A 25,216-nucleotide genomic window follows, 5' to 3' on the forward strand; every position below is an offset into this window, starting at 1 on the left:
TGTTTTACAGAGGCTGTTTAGCTTGCTCTTTTTACCCCTTTACTAGACAGGCTGTATTTCTGTGCTGTTTTCAGAGTGGGGAATGCCCATTCCTTCATGGCCAGCATGGAAACACAGAAGGCTAGCCATTTAGGAGGTTTGCAAAGAGGACAAGGGTGTTACTGTTAGGATATTTCCGTTCCACCTTAAAAGGGAGCAGGCTGTGAGTCACAGAGTCTGCGTATTTCCTGTTTCACAGGATGTTTCTGTTGTGTCTTTGCTTTTGTTTCTTCCTTTGTGCCTGAAAGCTGTAGCAGGCGGTCATGTCTTTTCTTTGTTCTGACCAACGTTGAATAAACTGTAAATATGCTCTCCTGCTGTGCATCTTTTGCTGTGTGGATTCTGCTGAAAGAGTGTGCACCAGCCTAAGAATGTGGCAAGCTATTTCTGAGGCTTCGTGTCGCTAATTGCTGATACTGCGTGACTGCGTGACTACGGGAGATCGATGGATCGTCCGGCAGCCGGCTTGGGGGCTCAGATGGACGTTATCTCCCTGGCAGAAATCCCAACACCAGGTTTCGGGCCCAGATTCATGGCACTTACAGGAGAGTAAGACTGCGACAGACTGCTGAGGTATGTGGAGGAAAAGCGAAAGTGAGGCTTTTCGTTTGCCGAGGCAAAGTCCTTTTGATGTCCGGCAAAACTAATTGGTCTGGGAGCGGCGCCAGAGAATTCGTGATTAATGAGCTGCTGAGATAAGAGGTCTTTGAAGGCAAAAAAGGGGCTCACGGCTCAAGTGAATAGCTGGGATGGATCTTTTACAATCCTCAGAAGCTGCTCCGTGTCCACTAAAGCTAAATGGCCACAACTATCAGACCTGGGCAAGGTACTGTGAGGGCCAGATGAGAAAGCTTGGAGTGTGGAATACCATTTCTGAGAATCCCCCAGCCCCTGTGACAGATGAGTGGAAGGCACAGGATTCGAGAGCCATGGGGATAATTTTGCTCTCAGTAGCTCCTGAAGAGTTAATCACCCTGGCTGGCAAGGCCAGTGCCCGTGAGATGTGGGACAGGTTTAAAGCCTGTCATCTCCGACAAGAGGCTGGGTCTGTGTTGCTTTATTTCAGAAAGCTGCACAGGAAGCGTTTGGAGCCAGGGGAAGACCTTAGAGCCCACATTTTACATTTGCAGCATCTCAGACAGGAATTGACTCAGAGAGGTTTCAATATGCCTAAGTCACTGTTTGCAATTCTCATCCTGGACTCCCTGGATGAAAGCTATCATGCCGTGGCAAGTCAGCTGGCGACCCTCCCAGCGCAAGACCTCACTGCTACAAAGGTCTTGGCGACTTTGCAAAACGAATATGATAGGAGAAATGCAGCTGAGTCGGCTTGTGCACTTCAGGGGGAGCAATGTGCGACAGCATTCCAGCCTCCAGGGGGAGCCAAAGCGTTGGCAGCTGTGAAGTGCTGGAACTGTGGGAACCAAGGTCATACTCAGAAGTTTTGTCCAAAGACTGGAAATAAACAAAGGAAAAAGCCTGCAGATGGCCCGAAGCAGAAGGGGGGTGGAAAGCCCAAGCCAGGGAAAAACAAGGCTTTGTTTGCTGGCACTGCTTCACCAAAGGCTAAAGGCAAGTCTGATGGCCAGGAGCAGGGGGGCAAGCTGCAAAAGCCCACGCCGGTGGAAAACAAGGTTTTGCTTGCCAGAAAAGCTGCTCCAAAGGCCAACGCCAGGTTTGTTGTGGACTCTGGTGCGAGCCGCCATTTGGCGAAGGACCGCCATCTGTTTATCTCCTTCAAGCCTCAAGATGGAGAGATCCACCTGGCTGATGGAAGGACGTTGCAAATTGCAGGAGTAGGGACTGTGAAACTTGCAAGTCTGCACACTACCATCAGAGATGTACTTTATGTTCCAGGTGCTGCAGACAATTTGCTCAGTGTCCCACAGCTGACTGGGCGTGGTTTTGAGGTTTCCTTCAAGAGGAGCGTCTGTGTCATCAGAAAAGGCAAAGAGGACATTTTGCATGCAAAGTTTATGGATGGCTTATTCTGTATAACTTATGATGACGATAGTGCTGTTGCTGTGTCTAATGCTGATTCTTGTTGTGTTGCACAAACTAACAAAGTTCTTCATGCAGGATGCATTCACGATGCACATCGAAGATTTTGTCACCTCTCTTGGCAAGCGCTGGCCAAGATGCCTGGTTTGGTTAAAGGTTTGAACATCAAACCCTGTAAATTTCACATGAAATGTGTATCTTGTGCAGAGAACAAGGTGAAGGTTGCTCCAAAAGGCAAGGAGTCTAGCAGGCAGGCTTCCAAACCCTACCAGCTAGTGCACGCAGACCTGGTTGGTCCTCTTGCGCCCTCTTTGGGAGGAGCAAGGTACTTCATGGTTCTAATTGATTCTTTTTCCAGGTACATTCATGTGTTTATGCTCGAGCAGAAATCGCAAGCGTTTCCTAGGTTCAAGGCATTCTGTGCTTGGTTGGAGAATGCTCACGGTAAACGTATTGGGTGTCTCTTTACTGATCGAGGTGGGGAGTTCACTTCTCAGCAGTTTGAAGCTTTCCTGACTGAGAAGGGAATCCAGCATGACTTGACAACGCCTAGATCACCATGGATGAATGGGCTTGCGGAGCGAGCAAATCAAACGTTGCTGCAAGGACTGAAAACAATGTTGCATGATGCCAACCTCCCTGAGAAGTTTTGGGGGGAAGCTCTGTCGACGTTTGTTTATTCTTTTAACAGGAGACTGTCATCACCTATTGGTTGTACTCCCTATGAGAAGATGTTTGGTAAGAAACCATGCGTCAAGCACATGAGAATCTTTGGTTCTGACATGTGGGTACACACCCCACAAAGCAACAAGCTTGGGAAGCGTGGGGCACATGGTTTGTTCATGGGGTACGAAAAAGGTGCATACAGGGTATGGATGACTGTGTTGTATTTGCAGAGTCCTGAACACAGCGGAATGATGAGGAGTACGTGCCACATGCTTAATTTTGCTTTATTTACACTTCAATGCTGAGAGATCACAAACATGTGTCTTGCCTCTGCGAGAGCAGAGAAGCAACCTCCTTCTCCTCGGAGCACCGAGAGAAAAGAGACAAACAGGAAACCAGTGTACGTCACATCCAGTCTCCCGTTCCCGTGGGAAACCCAACAGTACTCTGACTGTGGAATGCAAAACATTGTCCCGTGACAAGCACTTCGCTGCACAGTGAATAGAGCAGAAACCAACAGACTGACTCTAAGTCCATTAAGTTCACAAGGAGTGTTGAATACAATCCTAAGTGGGGAGAAAATGTGGGAATTTTCCAGAGTTACCCAGAGGAAGATGTGGGTGATGTGAAAAAAGCAGATCATGCTGAGGAAGCTGAGGAAGCTGAGGATGATGATGATGATGATGATCAGAGTTCGGATTCCAGTTCAGTGGGCGGCGCTGCTGCTGCTGTCAGTGACAGTGATGACACAGCAGACTACAAGAGCGCAAAGGCCTCAGTCAGACCATCTGATGCATCTGACAATGAACTGGAAGAACTAAGAAAGAGGAGATGAGTCCAGAAGACTTGCGTCTAGTACGTAGGTCTGAAAGGGCGACCAAAGGCAGACCTCCGAAGAGATTTGCTGATGAGTTTGCTAAGATGGCAACTGCTGTTCTTAGTAGCTCAGAGAAGGTGTGGGAACCTTCAAACTTCAAAGAGGTTCAGGAGTTAACCTCTAAAGATGCTGAGCCTTGGCTAAATGCCATGAAGGCTGAAGTTGATTCCTTGAACAGGAACCAAACTTGGGAACTGGTACCGGTAGTCCCAGGTATGAGACTGGTTGGCAGCAAATGGGTCTTCAAGGCCAAGACAGACCAGAATGGCAAGGTTGTCAGACACAAAGCCAGATTGGTTGCCAGAGGTTTTTCACAGGTACCAGGACAGGATTACCACGAGACCTACTCGCCCACCGTCAAATATGAGAGCATTCGGCTGATGCTCAAGATCGCTGCGGAGGAGAAACTGCATGTTTCCCATCATGATATTAATACAGCTTTTTTGTACGGGGTTTGGGGGGAGGAGCTGTTTATGCTTCCGCCTGACGGGATGCAGATACAGAAGGGAATGGTCTGTAAACTGAGGAAATCCTTATATGGTCTCAAGCAGAGTGCTAGGTGTTGGAACACAAAACTCACTGAGACGTTGCTTTCTCTAGGTTTTCATCAGGGCAAAGCTGATCCATGTGTGTTTGTCAAGGAGGAGGGACAAAACAAACTGTATTGTTTATGTTTTCTTGATGATCTTCTGATGTTTTGGAAGAATCAGGCTTTCTACCAAAGCACCCTAGCTCAACTGAAGGAGCACTTTGACATGAAGGATCTTGGTGAGGTATCCAACTATCTTTCTCTGCAGGTGGAGAGGGACCAAGCAGGTAATTTTCTGGTACACCAGACACAGAAAATTGCTGATGTATTAACCAGGTTGAATTTGGTTGATGCAAACCCAGCAGACACACCGATGGTGACAGGTTACCAGGTAGATAGTACTGCTGAAGCGTTTTCTGACACTACGCTGTACAGATGCATTCTAGGCAAGTTGAATTTCATTGCTAGATGCTCAAGACCTGACATAGCTGTAAGCACTAACCTGCTTAGCAGACATGCCAACAATCCTACTGTTCAGGATTGGAAAGCTCTGAAGCGCATAGCCCGCTATTTGAAAGGGACTATGCACTACAGGCTGAGGTTCACCAGTCAGAAGACTGGAGGTCTTGAAATCTTTGCAGATGCAAGTTTTGGAAGTGACACCACGGATGGTACAAGCACTTCTGGAGTATGCTACATGTACAACCACTGCCTGTTTGACTGGTTGTGCAAGAAGCAGACGACAGTGAGCCTAAGTTCCTATGAAGCAGAACTCAATGCTCTGTCATTTTCACTCATGGATTGTGAATGGTTGATGCAACTGTTTAAGGACATCAGAGTTTCTGTGAAATGTCCTATACAAGTGTATCAAGACAATAGATCTTGTTTGGCTTTGCTGAACTCGGAGAGTTGCAAGCAAAGAACCAAGTACTTGGAGATTAAGCTACATCGTGCAAGAGAGTGTATTCAGAAAGGACTCATTCAGGTGTCCTACATGCCAGGAAATGAAATTCCTGCTGATCTGTTGTCTAAGGTTGTTAACAGAGAACAACTTAAGGTTTATGTACAAAGGTTGCAATTGGGTTGAACCACAGGTACTACAGGTTACACGGAAAGGGGTAGGATGTTGGGATATTTCCGTTCCACCTTAAAAGGGAGCAGGCTGTGAGTCACAGAGTCTGCGTATTTCCTGTTTCACAGGATGTTTCTGTTGTGTCTTTGCTTTTGTTTCTTCCTTTGTGCCTGAACGCTGTAGCAGGCGGTCATGTCTTTTCTTTGTTCTGACCAACGTTGAATAAACTGTAAATATGCTCTCCTGCTGTGCATCTTTTGCTGTGTGGATTCTGCTGAAAGAACAGTTACGGGGTAATCTTCTAGCAAACAAGCTTGGCACAGCAGATCTGAGAGGTGGTTTTCTGCTCCTGGAAAGCCAGCCTGGAAACCAGGTTGCCAGGTGAAGGAAGAATGGAGAGATCAACCAACTCACTTGCCTTCAAAGCATTTCTGGTTGCCTGTGGCTACTGGGATAGTGCTTAGATATCAGGCTGGCTCACACATCTTAAAAAATACAATTAGCAAACAAAGCTCCTTTGGGGCCCCAAATAGCTAAGCTGAGGAAGAAGTGGCTGGTATTACTTGTTTGTTCTTGGTCCTGATTTTGCCTGCCCTTGTAATCCTACCTGCCACACACTCCTGTTGTCTTTGCATATTTAACCAGCACGTCTGTTCCGATTGGAGTCCTATTCCTGCAGTTCCACATCCTTCTCTTTGGCACTTTGGCATTAGGTTCCAGGAGCTGGACCTGAGCGCAGAGGCTTTCTTCTACTTGCCCTCGACAAAGGAGCAAGAGTGGCTGACAGCTGTGGAAAAGGCTTTGCGTTCCAAATCCAAGTACAATAAAGTAAGTCCAGCCCCACCCATTTCTTCAGCAGCCAGACAGCTGTCAGGAGCTGGAGTGAGGAGGAGGAGGAGGAATAGGTCAGCCAGAAAAAACACCTGGTGTCAGTGGTGTTTTATTCAAAAGAAGCCAACATTCTTTATTCAAAGAAACCCAAACCGTGCAGGCCTCGTGATCACAGAAACCTTTCCCAACAGGTCTTGCCCCAGTGAGGTAGTTGTGAAGGCTGAAGGTTGCTACCCTCCCACCACTCTCTGAAGTCTCCTCCTCCCCCTGGTCCTTCCCAAGCAACCTGAGACTCTGACACCTTGCCTGTCTTTGCTCCCTCCTCTTAATTTCTCTGTGTTCTGGGAGACCAGCAGGGAGGGGAGCTGATCGCAGCAGGATGGGGAGACCCCCTGGCTTCTTCAGCAGCCTGCCTGATCTCTGCCTCTTGACCCCCGCCTCCAGCCTCCACTTCTGCCTCGGATTCTGGGCTGCTGTTTGCCACAGAATCTTCCTGCCCTCCTGCCTCTTCAGTTTCCAACACCTCCTCTTGCTCACAGTCTGCTCCCTCTTCTCCCTCTGACGACTCAGCCTCGTCCCCCCCCACCACCAGTTCCCTGGCTCTGAGCCTTCTTCCCTTGGGGGACCCCCAGTTGGTTCCCCCTGCCACTCCTATCTGCATCCAGCCGGCCCAGGACAGCAAGCAATGAACAGAGCTGGTAGACATCCCAGTACCTTGCATCTTCTAGGTGCAGCTGGTGCGTCTAGTCGGAATGATGTTGCTCATCTTTGTCAGGAAGGACCAGCTCAGCCGCATCAAGGAAGTGATGAGGGAGACAGTGGGCAGAGGCATCATGGGGAAGATGGGGAGTAGACCCTGACAGCGGAATTCCCTACGTCTATCTTTCTGTCTTTCTATCTGTTTTTATAATCTCTGCCAACCAGTTTCCCCCTCTTTCCTGCTTGCTCACTAAGAGCCATCTTTGCTCCCCCCTTGCAGGGTAACAAGGGGTGTGTGGCCGTGAGGCTTGTCTGCAACAATACCAGCTTCTGCGTTGTCAATTCCCACCTTGCTGCCCACGTGGAAGACTTCGGGCGCCGAAGCCAGGATTACAAGGATACCTGTGCCCAGATAATAATAATAATAATAATAATAATAATAATAATAATAATAATAATAATAATAATAATAATTATTTTTATTTATACCCCGCCCTCCCCAGCCAAGGGCAGGCTTAGGGCAGCTAACAAGCAATAATTAAAACAAGTTGAATGAATACAACTTAAAAACAAGATTAAAATACAGCATTAAAATATTGAAACATTAAAATGCAGCCTCATCACAGGAGGAGAAAGGAAAAAGAAAGAGGGGGAGGGAATCAAATTGGCTCCAAGCCAAAGGCCAGGCGGAACAACTCTGTCTTACAGGCCCTGCGGAAAGAAATCAGATCCCACAGGGCCCTGGTCTCATGAGACAGAGCGTTCCACCAAGCCGGAGCCAGTGTTGAAAAGGCCCTGGCTCTGGTTGAAGCTAATCTAACTTCCTTAGGGCCCGGGACCACTAGGGTGTTGCTATTTATGGACCTTAAGGTCCTCCGTGGGGCATACCGGGAGAGGCGGTCCTGTAGGTCTTAAGCCGTGAAGGGCTTTAAAGGTCAAAACCAGCACCTTAAATCTGACCCTGTACTCCACCGGGAGCCAGTGCAGCTAGAAAAGCACTGGGTGAATATGCTCCCATGGCAGAGATCCCGTGAGGAGCCTCGCTGCAGCATTCTGCACCCGCTGGAGTTTCAAGGGCAGCCCCGCATAGAGCGAATTACAGTAGTCAAGCCTGGAGGTGACTGTCGCATGGATCACTGTGGCCAGGTCGGGGCGGGAAAGGTAAGGGACCAACTGCTTGATGCGGCGAAGGTGGAAAAATGTCGCCTTGGCTGTTGCTGTAACCTGTGCCTCCATGGAAAGGGAGGCGTCAAGGATTACACCCAAACTCTTAACGGAAGACAATGGCACTAATTGGGCCCCCGCAAGAGAAGGGAGTTGGTCCCTCATCCCCATGCCATCCCAACCCAGCCATAGGACCTCTGTCTTCGAAGGATTTAGTTTCAATCGGCTCCCATGAAACCATCCAGCCACAGCTTCCAAGCATCTGGTCAGTGTGTTCGGGGCCGAGTCGGTGTGGCCATCCATTAGCAGATAGAGCTGAGTGTCATCAGCATATTGATGACAGCCCAGCCCAAAGCTCTGAATAATCTGGGCAAGGGGGTGCATAAAGATTTTTAAAAGCATCGGAGAGAGGATTGCGCCCTGCGGCACTCCACACACCAAGGAGTGGCACGATGACATCTCCCTCCCTAGCACTACCCTCTGTCCCCGACCAGAGATAAAAGAGCACAGCTATGCCCTGTATCCCCACGTCGACAAGGCGGTGGTCCAGATGATCATGATTGACCGTGTCAAAGGCTGCTGACAAATCCAAAAGAAGCAGCAGTCCTGACCTGCCTCGATCCAGTTGTCTACGGAGATCATCTGTTAGGGCAACCAGAGCCGTCTCGGTCCTGAAACCAGGATGGAACCCGGACTGAAATGGACCTAAAGCCGATGTTTCCTCCAGAAACCTACCAAGCTGTTCAGCAACCGCTCTCTCAATTACCTTACCCAGATATGGAAGATTTGAAACTGGCCGGTAATTGGATAGGTCTAAAGGATCTAGTGAAGTTTTTCTTTAAGAGCAGACACACCACTGCTTCCTTCAGTTCCCCTGGGAATGTCCCTGTGCCAAGGGACAAATTGATAATTTCAACCAGGGGGGTCCGTGCAACATCTGGACACGCCCTAATCAGCCAAGACAGGCACAGATTGAGGAGGCAGGTGGTGGGCCTACCAGCTTGGAGGAATCTATCCACATCAGCAGGGAGTAACCGATTGAAATGGTCCAACACTGGACCCGAAGACAGTCGAGGGGCCTCCAGTTCAGTCACTGTATCTAAATTGGCAGGGAGGTCATGGCGGAGCAACAGGACTTTCTCCGCAAAAAAGCTTGTGAATGCCTCACAGCTGTGGGTCGAATTTGTGCTTAAATTTGGTTGTCCTCCTAAGGACATTATCGACCTAATTATTCTAAAAAGTTTTGCCAGGCGAGAGCTAGCGGATGCAATAGAAGCTTCGAAGTAAGATATCTTAGCAGCTTGCATAGCCATCTCATAGGCTTTCATAAGCGTCCTATAAGATGTTCTTGAAGCTCCGTCACGAGTCTGTCACCATACCCGCTCTAGCCGTCTGACATCCCGCTTCATTTTCCGGAACGCCTCAATAAACCAAGGGGCCCGGTTTCGACGGGGTCACAGATCTCACCGATGGCTGCAAAGAGGCGGTTATTCCAGTCCTCGACAAGGTCATCTAATGAGTCGCCAGGAGGAGCAGGGTCCCGCAAGGCCTGACGGAATCTATCAGGATCCATCAGCCTTTGCGGGCAAGCCCAAATAGGTTTGCCACCCGAGCAGGGGAGGAGCGGGAAGTCAATCTTGGCTTTCAGAGCGTAGTGATCAGACCATGGCACTTCCACAGGGGGGAGCATGATCACATCTATGCCAGCACCAAAGATCAGATCCAGCGTATGGCCTGCTTGATGAGTGGGGCCCAAAACAAACTGGGAGAGCCCTAGTGTTGCCATGGAAGTCACTAGGTCCAGAGCCTGTGAGGAGGGGGCGGCATCGGCATGGACAGTGAAGTCGCCCAAAACCAATAAGCTTGGGAACTCCAAGGCCCAGCCCGCCGCCACCTCCAGCAGGTCTGACAGGGTGGCTACCGGTGCGCTGGGTGGTCGGTACACCAGCCAGACAGCCAAGCTATCCTTGGTGCCCCACACGAGACCAACACATTCAATGCCGGAGATTGCCGGTGCTGGCAGAGCTCTGAAAGAGCAATCCTCCAGGATTAACAACGCTACTCCTCCCCCCCCCCCCGACCCACAGTCCGTGATTGATGGAGGACAGAGAAGCCTGGGGGTGTTATCTCATGTAGGGAGACTACTTCACCTTCCCGTACCTAGGTCTCTGTCACGCAAGCCAGGTCAATCCCCTGCGAGACAAAAAAGTCACCCATGGTGGCGGTTTTGTTGCCTATGGACCTGGCATTGCACAACACCAATGACGGAGGTGGGTAATCCCTGCTCGCCCTACCCTCGTCCCTTGGGATGGGGCGTAGATTGGAAGGGGTTCGAGCATCACTGCATCTCAAAACCCTTCGCCGATAGTGATATCTAGCCCCACCGCCCTTCCTCCCTAGCCCTTCAATAGCGGGAATCCCAGACCCCATACTAGCCTCCCCAATAGAGGGGTAACATCCCCTCACTGACAAGTCATCCCTGGGCCAGGACTCCTGGGTCAAAATGGTAAGGGGAAGAGGTGAAGGTTTGATAGGGTAAGTATCCCTAGAAGATAAAACCCAACCAACCGCACCCCAAGCAGGGAGGGCGGTCCCACGGTGTTTCATTAACTGTCAATCCCCCTCTCCCTCCTGGATTGATTGGAGGACTGTTGGTTCTATCTGTGGCTGTGGGAGTATTAATGAGGCATGTGCTATAAAATGTGGGTCACTGGCCAACAAAGAGCCAGCTTCGAGTTTGGAAGATCTGTCCATCCTGTCTTGCCAGGAGTACAGTAGAGAAGGTTGATCATTCTGATAAATTTTTGGAACATTAGGCAAAGGTCCAGATGTAGATTGGGTGCTGGATTTCTCCAGATTGTCAGCAACGTAGAGTTCTTTAGGTGTTGTTGCCATAGAAATGTCGGAGGCGCCAAATTCCTCATCTACTTCGGTGTCACTTGAAAAGGGAACAGGGAGTTGCACTGATGTCTTTCTATGGGATAAGGAGCTGTTGGACCTCTTTAAATATTGTGCTCTAGGCTCTACTGACCTTATATTTTGGGTAGAAATCTCAGTCTTTATACTCATTAGCCTCTGCTTCAGGTCTTGTAAATCTAGGCTTACAGAATTCTTTTCTTCCTTCGGGCAGTTAGTATTTCTAGTGTTAAGCTTGCTTTCCCTTGTCCTCATTAGCTTTGACTCTATGCAAGGAACCAATTGCCTCCTTGTTTCGTCCTTAAATACCCTCACTGGGCGGAGAGAGTGGAACCACCATAGAGTATCCTTTATCATAAATAGGCGCGTGATGGTTCCCAAGGTAGGCAGGAAGTGGAAATTTTCTAGATCTCCATTTCGGTAATGGTAATTCAGGAGCTGAGACAAGGACATGCCATTTGGATAGGATTTAAAAAGATATTTCTACAAGCAAGGAGTTTGCCATTAGGGAGCATTAAAACATGCATTCCCTGCGAAATGGTGATTTGTTATTATGCAGATTAGTCTAAGTGAAGACTGTGATTGATTGCATACAAAGCAGCTTCCTAGATGCTGTAAACATACAGCGGCCATAAGGAGTCATTTTATAATGCATTATGTAGCACATGCTGCCCAATTGCTCCTCATGCTGTTCTCTCTTGGAGCAAGCAGGAGAAGCAAAGCACAAGGCCTTGGCACCACATCACGTCTGAACCCGGGACTGTGGCCCTATCATAATAAGCAACAATTGCCAGCCAATCTGAAGTCCCTGCTTATGGCTGGCCTGCTGACTGTGGCTTGTTAGGGAGCAACAAACCATGACCAGATATACCTTGCCGATTAAGGCCTGGTGAGATGCTGCTGATTAGCTGGATAGCCCATGTTTTCTACCAACGGAAGATTGGCTGGCATACATTTAAGATACAGGTAGGTAGCCGTGTTGGTCTGCCGTAGTCGAAACAAAATAAAAAAATGCCTTCCAGTAGCACCTTAGAGACCAACTAAGTTTGTGATTGGTATGAGCTTTTGTGTGCTCATGTATCTGAAGAAGTGTGCATGCACACGAGAGCTCATACCAAGAACAAACTTAGTTGGTCTCTAAGGTGCTACTGGATAGGGAAGCGGGTGGTGCTGTAGGTAAAACCTCAGCACCTAGGACTTGCAGATCGCATGGTCAGCGGTTCGAATCCCCACGGCGGGGTGAGCTCCCGTCGTTCGGTCCCAGCTCCTGCCCACCTAGCAGTTCGAAAGCACCCTTAAGTGCAAGTAGATAAATAGGTACCACTTTATAGCGGGAAGGTAAATGGCGTTTCCGTGTGCTGCTCTGGTGCCGGTTCGCCAGAGCAGCTTCATCACGCTGGCCACGTGACCCGGAAGTGTCTGCGGACAGCGCTGGCTCCCGGCCTCTAGAGTGAGATGAGCGCACAACCCTAGAGTCTGTCAAGACTGGCCCGTACGGACAGGGGTACCTTAACCTTTACCTTAAGGTGCTACTGGAAGGCATTTTTTATACATTTAAGAGAAAGTCTTTCATTTAAGAGTTATCAACATAAAACGTTTTAAAGCAATTAGACCTATTAGTACAGCAGCATCCCAAAGTTCAACAGGTCAAGCCATTCATAGTTCCACTATGACTACGTGACAGGGCTGAGAAAGGGAGTCACCGCAACTCAAGTTGACTTCATCATGCGAGGTTCAAGTCTTACATGCTTGCTGCTTGAAACATGGCCCTATGGGTGCAGCTTCCCCACAGCAAAGCGTTTATGAGAAGCAGAGAATTACTTTATCCTCTTCCAACCATTTGAGGAGTGTTTCACATAAATGGCTTAGCTCATCTCCATTGGATTCTGCCCCACGTGGCAACCTTGGTACGGACTCCACTATGAATTGCTCCTTAAGCATATGTCTTTTAAAATAGCAGTGCTTAAAAGGTAATAAAAGGTGGTAGAAATAGAAATACAACTGGATGTGAGCTGGCGGGGAACCAGTAAGTCGAAGGCTGCTTCCAAGGCTGCCGGACTGATTTACGATGCAGGCTTTACAGTTATCGGCAATGTGAAATCCTGGCATGGGCTCCAACACCCTGGTACAATCTTCAGCAAGAACTTGAAAGGCTGGAAGCCACAACACAAATTTTAGGGAGGATTCGAAATGAACTCCGGCAAATGCGTCTTACCTCGTCGCCATCTTGTTGTAACCTCCAAGCATATGCCTGGACAGGGAAAGCTGCTCAGATCTAGCATGATGCCTGTATTCTCTTCAAGAGAAGACTCGGACCACCAGGAGTTCTTTGTAATAAACCATTTATGCATGCAGCGTTAGAAATGAGTCGCAGTGTTGTATAAACCTTGGTCTTTATTAGGGCTACATCAACAGAAAGAGGGGTTTGCCACTAGAAAACAAGTAGATGTGGAACAGACTTCCACCAGTGAGTGGTTGGCTTTGGTTTTTTACAAGGCAAATTGCAAAAAGAAGCTGCAGGTTGTATTATCATAGATGACTATGACTAGCCTAGTCTTGAATAGATGAGTTCACTCGACATCAGTCTTTTCTCAAAGCAGCAACAGAACTAGAACAGAAATGAGATATCGGCACAAAGCAATGTGGCAGCAGCAGACATATCCCCCAAGCTGTTCTTCAAAAGTCTACAGACCTCAAAAAATGTGAGCTGCAAAAACCTTAAAGCAAAACGAAGCTGAAACAGTACAACTGGACTATAAGGAGGCCAGCTGGGAAAAAGTGAAATTGCTAACTGTCATATTGAAGTCATATATACTGTACTTGGTGTGTTCTTTGGAGTTCACTCATGTTTATGAAGGCCACATTAGACTGTGTTCAGGAACACCCATGTCTTCACATATAAATTGGATGATACTCCTTTGGAGTGAGATGCCTCCTACAAATTGGGCAAAAGTTAGCATACCTAAGAAAATTGCTGAGGCACTGACTACAGAAGATGTGGCCACATGTTGTTGACACTATAAGCCGTCCGCTTTGCACAATCTCTGCAAAGCTGTCTATGCAAATTCCACAACTCAAAGTGCCTGAGGATCTTGCAAATTCCCTCCTTCCCACTTCTCTGGGGAGCTTTCTAGTGGCAAGAGCACCACTCTGTGTGTGTCTGCTATCACCACCACCACCACCACCACCACTAAATATGAGGCTGTCAGACAATGGTTGAGGTCTGAACTCTCTATCGGGCTGCTGCCCACTCTCTCCAACAAGCACAAGAGAAGCGTCTTGCGTAAGATCAACAACTAGAGGTTCTGAAGTTTCGCAAGTGAGGTCAACTACTTCCACATCCATACTTCTATCATTAAGGCTGTGTGGCAGGGAGGCGGAGGCGGAGGAGGAGGGGATACAGGGTTCAGAAGCAGTTCCCACCATCATCTTGTCCAGAGTATGAGGAGGTCTTGCGGAGGTGTTGCGACTGCCCCTCTTGCTGTTGCTGTGCTGGGTTGCATTACATTCTGTACTTGTTGAACTCATGATGCACAGGGATGGGAGAGGCACAGGCTGCAGAGTACTTGCTTCCCCCCTTATCTCTGTGTGCTGCTCCCTGCTTAGTCGCCAAGCAATTCTGTAATGTGATAAGGATGATCATGAATGCTCTCTCTAAAGCAACTTGATGCAACTGGTGACGCTTTGGAGCACCGTAACTTTCTTAGAGTTGTCTCTTTTATAGCAGGTACTCCGAAGCTGGAGCAAGTTCAACATCTTGAGGAGTTAGGGCAGGCTTCCTCAACCTCGGCCCTCCAGATGTTTTTGGCCTACAACTCCCATGATCCCTAGCCAGCAGGACCAGTGGTCAGGGAGGATGGGAATTGTAGTCTCAAAACATCAGAAGGGCCGAGGTTGAGGAAGCCTGAGTTAGGGTGTCTTTCATGTTACTCTATAGAACTGCATTCACGTGGGAAGAAACAGGATTAGGCTAAGAAGCAGGCACCCAACTATTAGTTTTCTATCTTTCAGCCAAGAGATTAGCTAAAACAATTAGGATTATTACGAGGTGGAGCATCTTTCCCTACCTTGACAGTCCTCTTTATACAAGAGTCTGATAAGGAGAAGGGAAGAACTCATGATGAATGTCTCTTCTTCAAGAAGAACCAGGGCACATAGCCAAGCTGAGGACGATGGGAAATCTTAAATGAAATTCATTGGAGTTGCCTCTACTAGAGTGCACCTCCTATGGCTGCTCTTGCAAGAGGTATTTTCCAGGTATGACACATTCAATGTGTACACCCAACAGGGTGGATAAAAATCAATGATTTAAAAAAGAACAATTAAAACATCTGGTTTTTATTTAAATTGGATTTTTAAAATAAAATGCTTTTGGAGGAAAGATCTTTCCAAAGATAGTTTTCTATTTAAGTTACATTATAGTCCAAAGGCTATACTTCAGGAAAGAAGTATTTGTTTTAAGTCTTTCATGTGTGCTAAAACTCAGTCTAAGTTTTTTTTTTTTTGGGGGGGGGGGTTAACAAAAAAAAACCCCCACGTTTAACCACATCAGTTAACAAACATGGATACATATGCTATAATTTTTTTTTTATTTTTTTTTTGCTGTGCTGTATTATATTATCTATGTACATAGATTTATTTCTTGGAGTTAAGAATAGGTCTGAGATAAATTGTGTTCGCTGAGCCTGTATTTTATACAGTCTGTATATGATGTTTGTTTGATAATGTGTGGTGTGCTATGCCTAATAAAGGATTTTGAATTTGCTATAATTTTATTGTTTTAAATACGCTATTTAAAATGTTATTAAGGAAATGATTATTTTTCTCCTTCAGCTGTCCACGGAGGCGCAGGTCAATTCTGTGTCCAGGGCAGCTGTTTACAAGCTCCATATGGTACGCAGGCTGAGACTCTATCTACCCGCAGACTGTCTGGCCAGAGTGGTGCATGCTCTAGTTATCTCCCGCTTGGACTACTGCCATGTGCTCTACATGGGGCTACCTTTGAAGGTGACTCGGAAACTGCAATTAATCCAGAACGCGGCAGCTAGACTGGTGACTGGGAGCGGCTGCCGAGACCACATAACGACCTACATTGGCTCCCAGTACGTTACTGAGCACAATTCAAAGTGTTGGTGCTGACCTTGAAAGCCCTAAATGGTCTCGGTCCAGTATACCTGAAGGAGCGTCTCCACCCCCATTGTTCTGCCCAGACACCTGGGTCCATCTCCAAGGGCCTTCTGGAGGTTCCCTCGCTGCGAGAAGCCAAGTTACAGGGAACCAGGCAGAGGGCCTTCTCGGTGGTGGCACCTGCCCTGTGGAACACCCTCCCACCAGATGTCCAAGAGAACAACAACTACCAGACTTTTAGAAGACATCTGAAGGCAGCCCTGTTTAGGGAAGCTTTTAATATTTGATGGATTACTGTATTTTCATATTTTGTTGGAAGCCGCCCAGAGTGGCTGGGGTAGCCCAGCCAGATGGGCGGGGTATAAATAATAAATTGTTGTTGTTGTTATCAGGGAGAGCATTGGTGCCAAAATGAGTTTGGCAAAGAATGGATTTTTAAGGGAGTCTTTCTAGTGAGCACAGTGCACTGGTGAGGCTGCACAGAAGCAGCGTCAAATGCTGAGGCACAACATGGGGAAACTTCTCGAATTTGCAAAGGGGATTTTTAAAAAAAATAAAAGTCTTGAAGTGCAAACTTTGAAAAGAACAAAAAGTTGCATGATCCCTCCATAGCTTCTCGTTTGCCCAAGGCGGCAGTGCACTGTTGTGCATCTCGATCGGGCTCACAGTCAAAGCGACTGCACAGAAGCAGCGTCAATATTGTCCACCTCTTTTCCAAAGACTTTAAGTAAAACAAACTTACCCAGTAGCTTCTTTGGAAGCCGCCCTCGGACCTACAGCAGGAGGAGAGACACAAAAAGGAGTTAGATCTCCAGTATGGCCCATGCTCAAACATCCAAGGAAGCATCCTGGCTCTTTTACTGCAGCTGCATAAGCATTGCTGGGGTCTAGCATGGGCAAAAGTGCACAGATTGAGAGACTGTTGTATCCTTGCAAAATCTTTTCCTGTGGCTTTTTGCCAGTTCCTCTGACAGGTAGTGGCAAGAGTGTTGAAGACCAGGGTCCAAATCCACACAAGGCGTGAAGCTCACTGAATGCCCAATCCCTGCCTCTCAGCGTGGCTGTGGGACTAAGTGGGAGGGAGGAGAACTCTGTACCGCCCCTTGAGGACTTGGCAGAGCAATGGTTCCACAGTAGCTTCACTTCTCTCGATCATCTCAAAGTCGATGCATCACCACAAACTGGCCAAAGACCTGCCTGACTCTGAACTGGTGAGGAGCAGCAAGGATGGGACACTTTAGCTGCATGCTCCTGTCCCAAGAACCCAGAAGATGGCTAAGCGCTTAAGGACAGGCCTGAGGTTTTGTCAGGAGACAAAGGTTCTTGAGAGCAGAAGCAGGCCAGGCCTAGGCAGCGCGGCCTACGAGGGCTACACAAATCTGTCAAGCCTAAGTGTTAGCAGTCAAATGCTGGGTCACTGTGACTCGGGACTCATCTTGGGTTCCCTATAAATGTAACCAGCCATCTCTGTGGGCCTCAGTCTGTGTGTAGAGTGTGTGTGTCTCAACCAGTATGTTGTGTTGTTGCAGACGGAGCGGCTCCAGGACTCCAGTTAATCAGTAACTAAGAGCTGTGCCTCTGGGAAGACAAAGAAGGCTGCTAGGAGCACTCGGTGTATGCTCTTTGACTATGCTGTTTCTGAACAAGTTTATTTTCTTCAGTAAAAGGTAGTGCTAAGAGGGTTGAACTAAGACTGGGCAGACCAGGGTCCAAATCCACAGCAGGCCATGAAGCTCACTGAGTGACCATGGGCCAGGCACTACCTCTCAGGGTCATAAGCATTTTATCAAGTCAATATTGCGAGGAACAACTGCATAGCTGAATTGAAAACCCCATGACCAATTAAGGGATCAATATTAAGACCACAACGTATCACTTATAGATCAAGCAAACCTGTGGCTGATTAATTTATTCATTTTGAAGTGTTCTACTCTCCTTTCCGGTTGAGAGAGTAGCTCTGTGTATGTTACAACAGACTACCATAAGCGAACAAGCGGCACACAGACAATCCAGCACTCTTTGGGCTGGTGGACAGCGTGCTAACCACTTGGGTTAAAGTGGTTATTCTTTTAGGTTAAAGAATATGTAAGTGATTGGCTGCACTATTGCCAAGTCAATGAAATGTTTAAACAGGATTTGAGGGGAAAAGGATTTGATGATAACAAATCAAAATTTGAAATTGATGTATTGAATAATAAATAAAAAAATTGTCTAAAATGTATAAATTGCTGCTTGAATGGCATTTGAAAGATGAAGAGGTAAAGTCGGTTATGATACACTGGGCCAAAGATTTTGGGTATAATATACAGTTAAAAGATTGGGGGAAACTGTGGAAGGAAGGATTAAAATTTACTGCATGCAATGCTCTGAAAGAAAATGTGATGAAAATGATGTATAGGTGTTATATCACCCCAGTAAAATTAGCTAAAATGTATAAAATAAGTAATAAATGTTGGAAATGTAAAGAAAAGGGAGGACCTTTTTATCACATGTGGTGGGAATGTAAAAAAGTGAAAAGCTTCCAGGAAATGATATATAATGAGATGTTGAAATATACATTGATGTTGAAATATACATTGATTAAGAAACCAGAAGCATTTTTACTTGGCATTGTAGGAGATGATATTAATAGACAGGATTGTAAGTTGTTTTTATATGCAATGACTGCAGCAAGAATATTATTGGCACAAAAATGGAAGCAAGAAAAACTACCAACGAAAGAAGAATGGAGGGTGAAGTTGATGGACTATGCAGAATTAGATAAATTAACAGGAAGGATTTGAAACCTGTGGGATCAGAGATTCATAGAAGACTGGAGTAAATATATGAACTATTTGAAAAGTAATTGTGATGAACAAATTACGCTAGTAGGACTGCAAGAAGTTTGGTAAGGTGGATAGTTTGAAATACTGCAAGAAAGACTATGAAAAGCATTATTAGTTAAGGATAATTAAATGTAATCTAGAAATTAAGAAATGCAGAATAAGTGATAAAGAATGGGAAATCATCAGAGGTGTTGACGGAAGTCTAAAATATTGTATAAGATGAGAAGATCTGTTGTATGACTGTTGGAACTGATATGTTTTTATAGATATAAGATTATTATTTTTTAATGATGGATGGCATTGAGAAAGCGGAAAAGTCCTTCTCCTGCTCTCAAAGAATCATAGAACTGCAGGCTCTCACCAAACTCTCTCTGTGTCCCGTAATGTCCGCGGCTCTGCTCTGAGTAAGATCAGGTCGGCCCCCACGTTCAGCTCTCTAACCGCCACACCACACTGCCTTCCCTTTGCACGCTCGGGAGCTGTCTTTGGCTCCTTGCTGCCTATACCCTCAGAAGACGAATCCCCGCCCCTCGCTTTCGGAGGGAGCCGCTGCTGCCATCTGTGCCTGGCGTGCACACGCCTCTTGCGCGCTCGCTCTTGTATCATGTCCTGCTGCAGCCTCGGAGGGCAAGCGCCTCTTCCCTGCCTTGCCCGCTTCCCATGAGAAAGCCTGTGGGAACCACACTTTCTCCCTGGCTGCAGGGCTCGTCTCTCGCCCACTGCACGCAACTTCACATTCACACACGCGCAGCCATACACGGGTCTGCCGCCCTTTGGGCGCGCACCTTGCCTCCTTGCCGTGCTGGCAGTTCTCTCAAGCAACAGGTGTAATAAGAACAACACTTTCCTGGCGCTTTTCCTGCAAGAAAGCTCCCTCTCCTTGTTGGCGCAACAGGCAGGCGCAACATTTCACCCCCTCCCCTAAATGTCTACTCAGAAGTAAGTGCATTGAGTCAGATCGGGCCAACTAGTCCCAGGTAGGTGCGTACACACTTACTTTGGAGTAAGCGACAGCAGGCGCTGCAGCCTCTGTGCCCTTCTCGGGAGTCCGCCGTGAGCCCCACGGCGGGAAGCTCTGCTGCTCACGACGAGGCCAGGTCCCTGCCAGGCGCATGCGCGAGCGACCAGCTCCTGCTCTCCCATCTGTGCAATAGTTTCAAGGAGTTTCCCCAAAGAAATCTGGAAGCAGATTTTATTCCCATCCTTGGGAATCATTTGTGTGCCATATCTTTTTCAGGGGTTCCATTGATAACCTACACGAAGCAATAGAGAGTATAATTGAGAATCTAATCCTTCCCCCCCCCCCTCTCTATCCATTGCAATTTTCAAATTTGGTTCAGGGTGACTGTTTTTCTCACCCTCTCCAGTTGCACATCCAGACTCAGGCATGCTCATGGGTGAGCTGTGTGATAAGCCGGTGGAGACAGGGTTTTCATGTATGGGGGGGGGGTTACTTTGTACATGCTCAGAAGCACCCTCACACATATCCCAAGGCATGTGGATGAAAGCAGGCAGTGCCAAGAAGGCGTGTCTGTGTGTTTGTGTGGGCACTAGGGGTGTAACTTGTTGACTTGACTTTTCTTCCCCCAAAACAGTTTCCTGTATCATAAAGGGATGCACTTTTGCTTAGAAACACTGGAAAAGGGACTAAGTATTCTCAGTTACGGAAAATGGTCGCTCCAAAATGAAAAGTTGGAAACATCGTATATGTAATGTTACTACTCATAACTATGAGCACGTTTTAAAACTTCATGGAACTGTTTATAACTTTTACAGCTGCCTGGAACTTCCTCAAACTGTGGAGAATGTTCAAGAAGAATCCAAATATTGGTCTATAGGGAAAGATTTGTGGGCAAACAACTAAACTTCTTAATTTTTAATATTTCTTTCTGTGGCAACATACAATTGTGGTTGGAGAATCCCAGCTGGGTGGGCGGGGTCTAAATATAATCAGAATCAGAATCATTACAATGTCACACAAGATCCCCAATTTATTCTCAGCAATAAGAAGTGATGACCCATGTGTATTAGAAAATTTGCAAGCTCTATTTTTCCTGGATACATGCTATGCATATTACATACTACATTGTTTATTTATTTTTTGTTTAAATCGGGTGCTCAGCTTCTTCTACCATTGCAAGGAAATGGCCTCCTATCCTGAGCAGTACTGAGTGTCCAGCCAAGCAGTGGACTGGGATGCGGGCCTCACTGGAGTCCCTTGGGCACGCCCATTGTGCAGAACCTGGCTGGCCGGAGCCCCCTCTGACAGCTGGCACCATGGGGGGGGGGGGGAGAGAGCTGCTCGGTGGTGAAGTGCCCCCACTTTGCATGCCAAAGGCTCCAGGTTCAATCCCTGGCACCCCCGCCCCCCTTAAAAGGACCCTTGGCCGGAGAGCTGGTGCCAGCACAGCAGACAATACCGGTGGGTTAGATGGACACCAGTGTCCGCCAGATTCTTCTGTTCTGTGCCTTGGCGGAGCAGGTGTGATGAAACCTTGGGCCTCACCCCGGAGGTTTCTGAGCTACAATTCCCCTCAGCCCCAGCTGATGGTGGTTGATGGGAGTTGTAGTCCAAAATATTTCTTTGTTTGCATTTGTATCCCACCTCGTTCTCCAAGGAGCTTAAGGTGGCAGAGGTACAGGGTTCTCCCTTCCCGATTGAATCCCATCGCAGCACTCTCTAGCAATACCATTGCAGTGCCTTTGAGTGCATGCAGAGTGCCCATACCCTGTGATGCCTTGCGACTGGCCTTCGCGTGGCTTTATCCACCAGGGGTCGCCGCGAGGGGCGGAGAAGGGCTATAGTTCAGAAGGTCCCAGGCTTAGTCCCCAGGGACATCTCCAGCAAGCAGGGCTGGGAGAAGACTATGAGGAGATGCTGCCAGTCAGTGGAGACAATTCCGAGCTCTATAGACCAGGAGTCTCTGACTTGGCAAAAGGCAACTGCCCCACGTTCTTCTGTTCTTCTATTATTCTGCGTGGAGCAAATGGGCGCACGAAAAAGGGAAGGAAAGAGAAGGAGGGCCACACATTTCAACACGACACCCTGGTCGGGTGCTATTTATTCATTCATTCAGTGCATTTATATCCCCTCTTTTCCTCGGAGGAGCTCAATGTGACATCCACGTGGCGTCCAGAGTGGCGCAATCTAATCCCAACGACAACCCTGTGAGGTAGGCTAGAGTGACAAGCAGTGACTGGCCCGGGGGGGGGGGGGGGGACTTGTATGAAATATTGTGGGAGGGCTGGTAAGCCCCTTCCCGCATAATCGACTGTCCCACCCAAATATTTTATTAGGGGGTGGCGAAAGGGACCTCGACCCCTAGGAGTTGGCTTCCATGGACTGGCCTCTAATGCCACACGCAGGGAGCTTCGAGGCCGAGTGGGAGGATTTGAACCCAGGTCTCTCCCAGGTCCTAGTCTGACAAACTAATCACTATGCCACCCCGGATCTCTTAAAAAGAGCTCCTTCAACAACGGAGGCCAAAAGGCAACATGAAAGTGTAGTGATTTGGGAGGACTAGAGGAAAGGGAGGGGGCGCTGGCACCAGCCGCTCTTAAAGGGCTCAAAAGAAGAGGAAGGATGTGCGCGAGAGCAGGAGTGACGCGAGGAATCAGGACATCATTGGCATGGCGCATAATTGCGCAGGGGTGCGCGCAGACCTCGATGCACGCAGCCTCAAGCGCTTCTGGTTCACTCTTCGGCGGCCGATCCCGAGCGATCATTGGCTGCTGGAGACGCGGGGAGGTGGAGATAACAGAGGCGGAAACATCTTTGCTAGCGGCACCGAGGAAACTCAGCGGTAGGCAGAGGACTTCCCAAGGTGGCTGCCAGTCCGGCGAGCGACGGGCCACGGGGGGTCGACCACACCTGAACTCCCCATTCTCATTTCCCGTCGACCGGCTTGCAGGAATTGGTGGGACTTTGCTGGGAGGTCCCTTCCCCAGCTTTCTGAATGATTTAATTTGTAACGCACTGCCTTTCTGGCCAAGGAACCCAAGGCGGCTCACCATTTTCGAATGCAGAAACCAATAAATTACACAGCATAAACCAAGAACTTCTCGCTGAAGTAGGAACCAGACCGAGGTGAGGAGTTGAGTTTTGGCGCGCCTCTTCCGCTCCAGATGTGGTCCCCAGGCTCCAGCAGCAAAGACTCTCGCAAAGCCCCAAAGCCTCCTACATTGTAAGCCTTCCTTACAGGGGAATCATCAGAGCCACCTGTGCTGCAGAGCTTCTGGCTGAAAGGCGACTCATGGAGATTTGCAATGACTGCTGCAATGCACCCCTAATGATTCAGATTGTATCATTATAGCATCATTGTGTTTATTTGTTATTGGTATATTAATTTTTTAATTTTTTTTAAAATTCAAAATTGTAACAAGACATATTATCCAAAAACGTATCATCCTTGTGTCCCCCCCATTTTTCCTCCCTCCCCCCTCCCACACAGAACCCACCCACCCCCACCCCCACCCCGGACTTCCCTCAGTTCCAGTCTTTGGTTTCTCTAAAAATGCTGTTTTCTGCATGTTACAAAGTTGTATAGATCCTCAAACTATTTAGCTGATTATTATCAATAAAAAGTTTGTGAATCTTTATTCAAAACCTGCCAAGGAGTCCAGTTCGCTTTGTTGCGTCTTCAGATACTTTGTAAAAGGTTCCCATTCATCCTTAAAGTCACAGTTATCCTTGTCCCGTAGCTTATATGTCAGTTTTGCCAGTTCTGCATAATCCATCAATTTTTCTTGCCATGATTCTTTAGTTGGGGTTTCTTCAGTCTTCCATCCTTGTGCTACCAGAACTCTCGCAGCTGTTGTCGCATACATGAAGATGTTTTCCAATTTTTTTGGCAAGTCTTTCCCTACAATCCCCAACAAAAATGCCTCAGGTTTTTTAACAAATGTTAAATGGAACATTTTCTTCAATTCATTGTATATCATTTCCCAAATTTTTTTAATTACCTTACAATCTCACCACATATGATAAAATGTCCCCTCCTTTTCCTTACACTTCCAACATATATTTAAACTAGTTTTGTACATTTTCCCTAACTGCACTGATGTTGTGTACCATCTGTACATTATCTTCATGTAATTCTACTTCAGTAGGGAACAATCTGTAAATTTTAAGTCAGTTTTCCATAATTTAACCCAATCTTCCATCATAATGTTGTGACCTACATCTTGTGCCCATTTAATCATAACTGATTTTACCTCTTCATCTTTCGTCTCCCATAATAATAATATGCTGTATGCGGCCTTCAGTAGTTTCACTTTCCCTTCAATCACTTCCGTTTGAAACCTAGATCTAATATAACTAAATCCTTTCTTGCTGTCTTCTTTATTTGTTTCATATAGTTGTCGATAATGCAACCAACTCTGAAAGTGGTCTTTGATCTCAAATTTGTATAATCTTAGAAGTGGTGTGGCTGTGAGTACCATGAAGGGAGCCTGCACTTTGTGATTTGCCAGGGCACTACTGCAGGTTAGGAAGGAGGAAGAGGCAAAGATCCTTTCCCCAGTAAAACATGTTTGCACCCAGGGTGTTTCCAGACTGTCAGTATTTTGTGGAAGGGATTCAGGTCCAGCCCAGAACTTCAGCTTTTCCAATGAGAATGGATTAAAGCACTCTGACCATTCCCTTAGTAGAGTCTAACCACTGTTGTAAGTTTTGGGTAAGCAAGACATGAACGCAAAACAAACAAGTGGTCGTCTCCTCCGGAGGAACCCCTGCACTGTAAATATATTGACAGCACACTTCCAGGTCTTTGGCATTGGCATCCCAGAACTGTGAAGGTTGCCTCAACTGTTGAGCAACACAGCTAAGGAAGAAGGAATGGAGTGTCTCCGGGGGGAGCATAGCTCCCATTCCCTTCCAAACACACAGACAGGACAGTGTGGTGGCACCCAGGGAATAGTTGCAGCAGCCGGATGGCTGGCTGAAACACACACCATTGCACTCTTTTTGAATGGGATTCACTCTGAATCAGCCAGTTAGTGAACTTGGTGCTCCTGTGCAACAAACCCACTACAAAATTGCTCTTCCCCGCACACTTCCAGGTCCCTCCAGCTGGGCTTTTTGCAAGAAGAAAAGTGATAGGTAAATGCCCTGGAAAGCTTGACTGCATGTAGTATCACCACCCCACAAACAAATCAGGATGAATGCTCAAGAAACAGGTCTCCTGGAATGATCTTTCTGCATATGCTTCCTTCTGAGCACCTCACAAGTAGCATACTGTACGCACTTTGTCCCCCGAACTTCTATGTTAAACACACACGTGTGAGTCTAGGCAACCCTAGTCATTGCTGGAATGGGGTCATCCAGAGTTTTGGAGTACATTGTCAGCAATATGTTGCTGATACACAGCTCTGCTTCATCTTGACACCTGTGGCTGTGGCAGAGGGTGCAATGTTTTAATCTAATTGTCAGCTCTACTTGGAGAGACCGTGGGAAATGAGCTCTCTGCATT

The 25,216-nt window shown here is 47.4% G+C and overlaps 2 pseudogenes; both read right to left on the reverse strand.

Moving 5' to 3' along the window:
- Positions 1-1,004: 1,004 nt before the first annotated feature.
- On the reverse strand, positions 1,005-13,020 carry LOC144326433 (uncharacterized; annotated as a pseudogene).
- A 439-nt stretch (positions 13,021-13,459) lies between these two features.
- LOC144326251 (E3 ubiquitin-protein ligase RNF4 pseudogene) lies at positions 13,460-14,339 on the reverse strand (annotated as a pseudogene).
- Positions 14,340-25,216: the final 10,877 nt, after the last annotated feature.

This window comes from Podarcis muralis, chromosome W (assembly GCF_964188315.1).
Source record: "Podarcis muralis chromosome W, rPodMur119.hap1.1, whole genome shotgun sequence".
NCBI classification, from domain to species: domain Eukaryota; kingdom Metazoa; phylum Chordata; class Lepidosauria; order Squamata; family Lacertidae; genus Podarcis; species Podarcis muralis.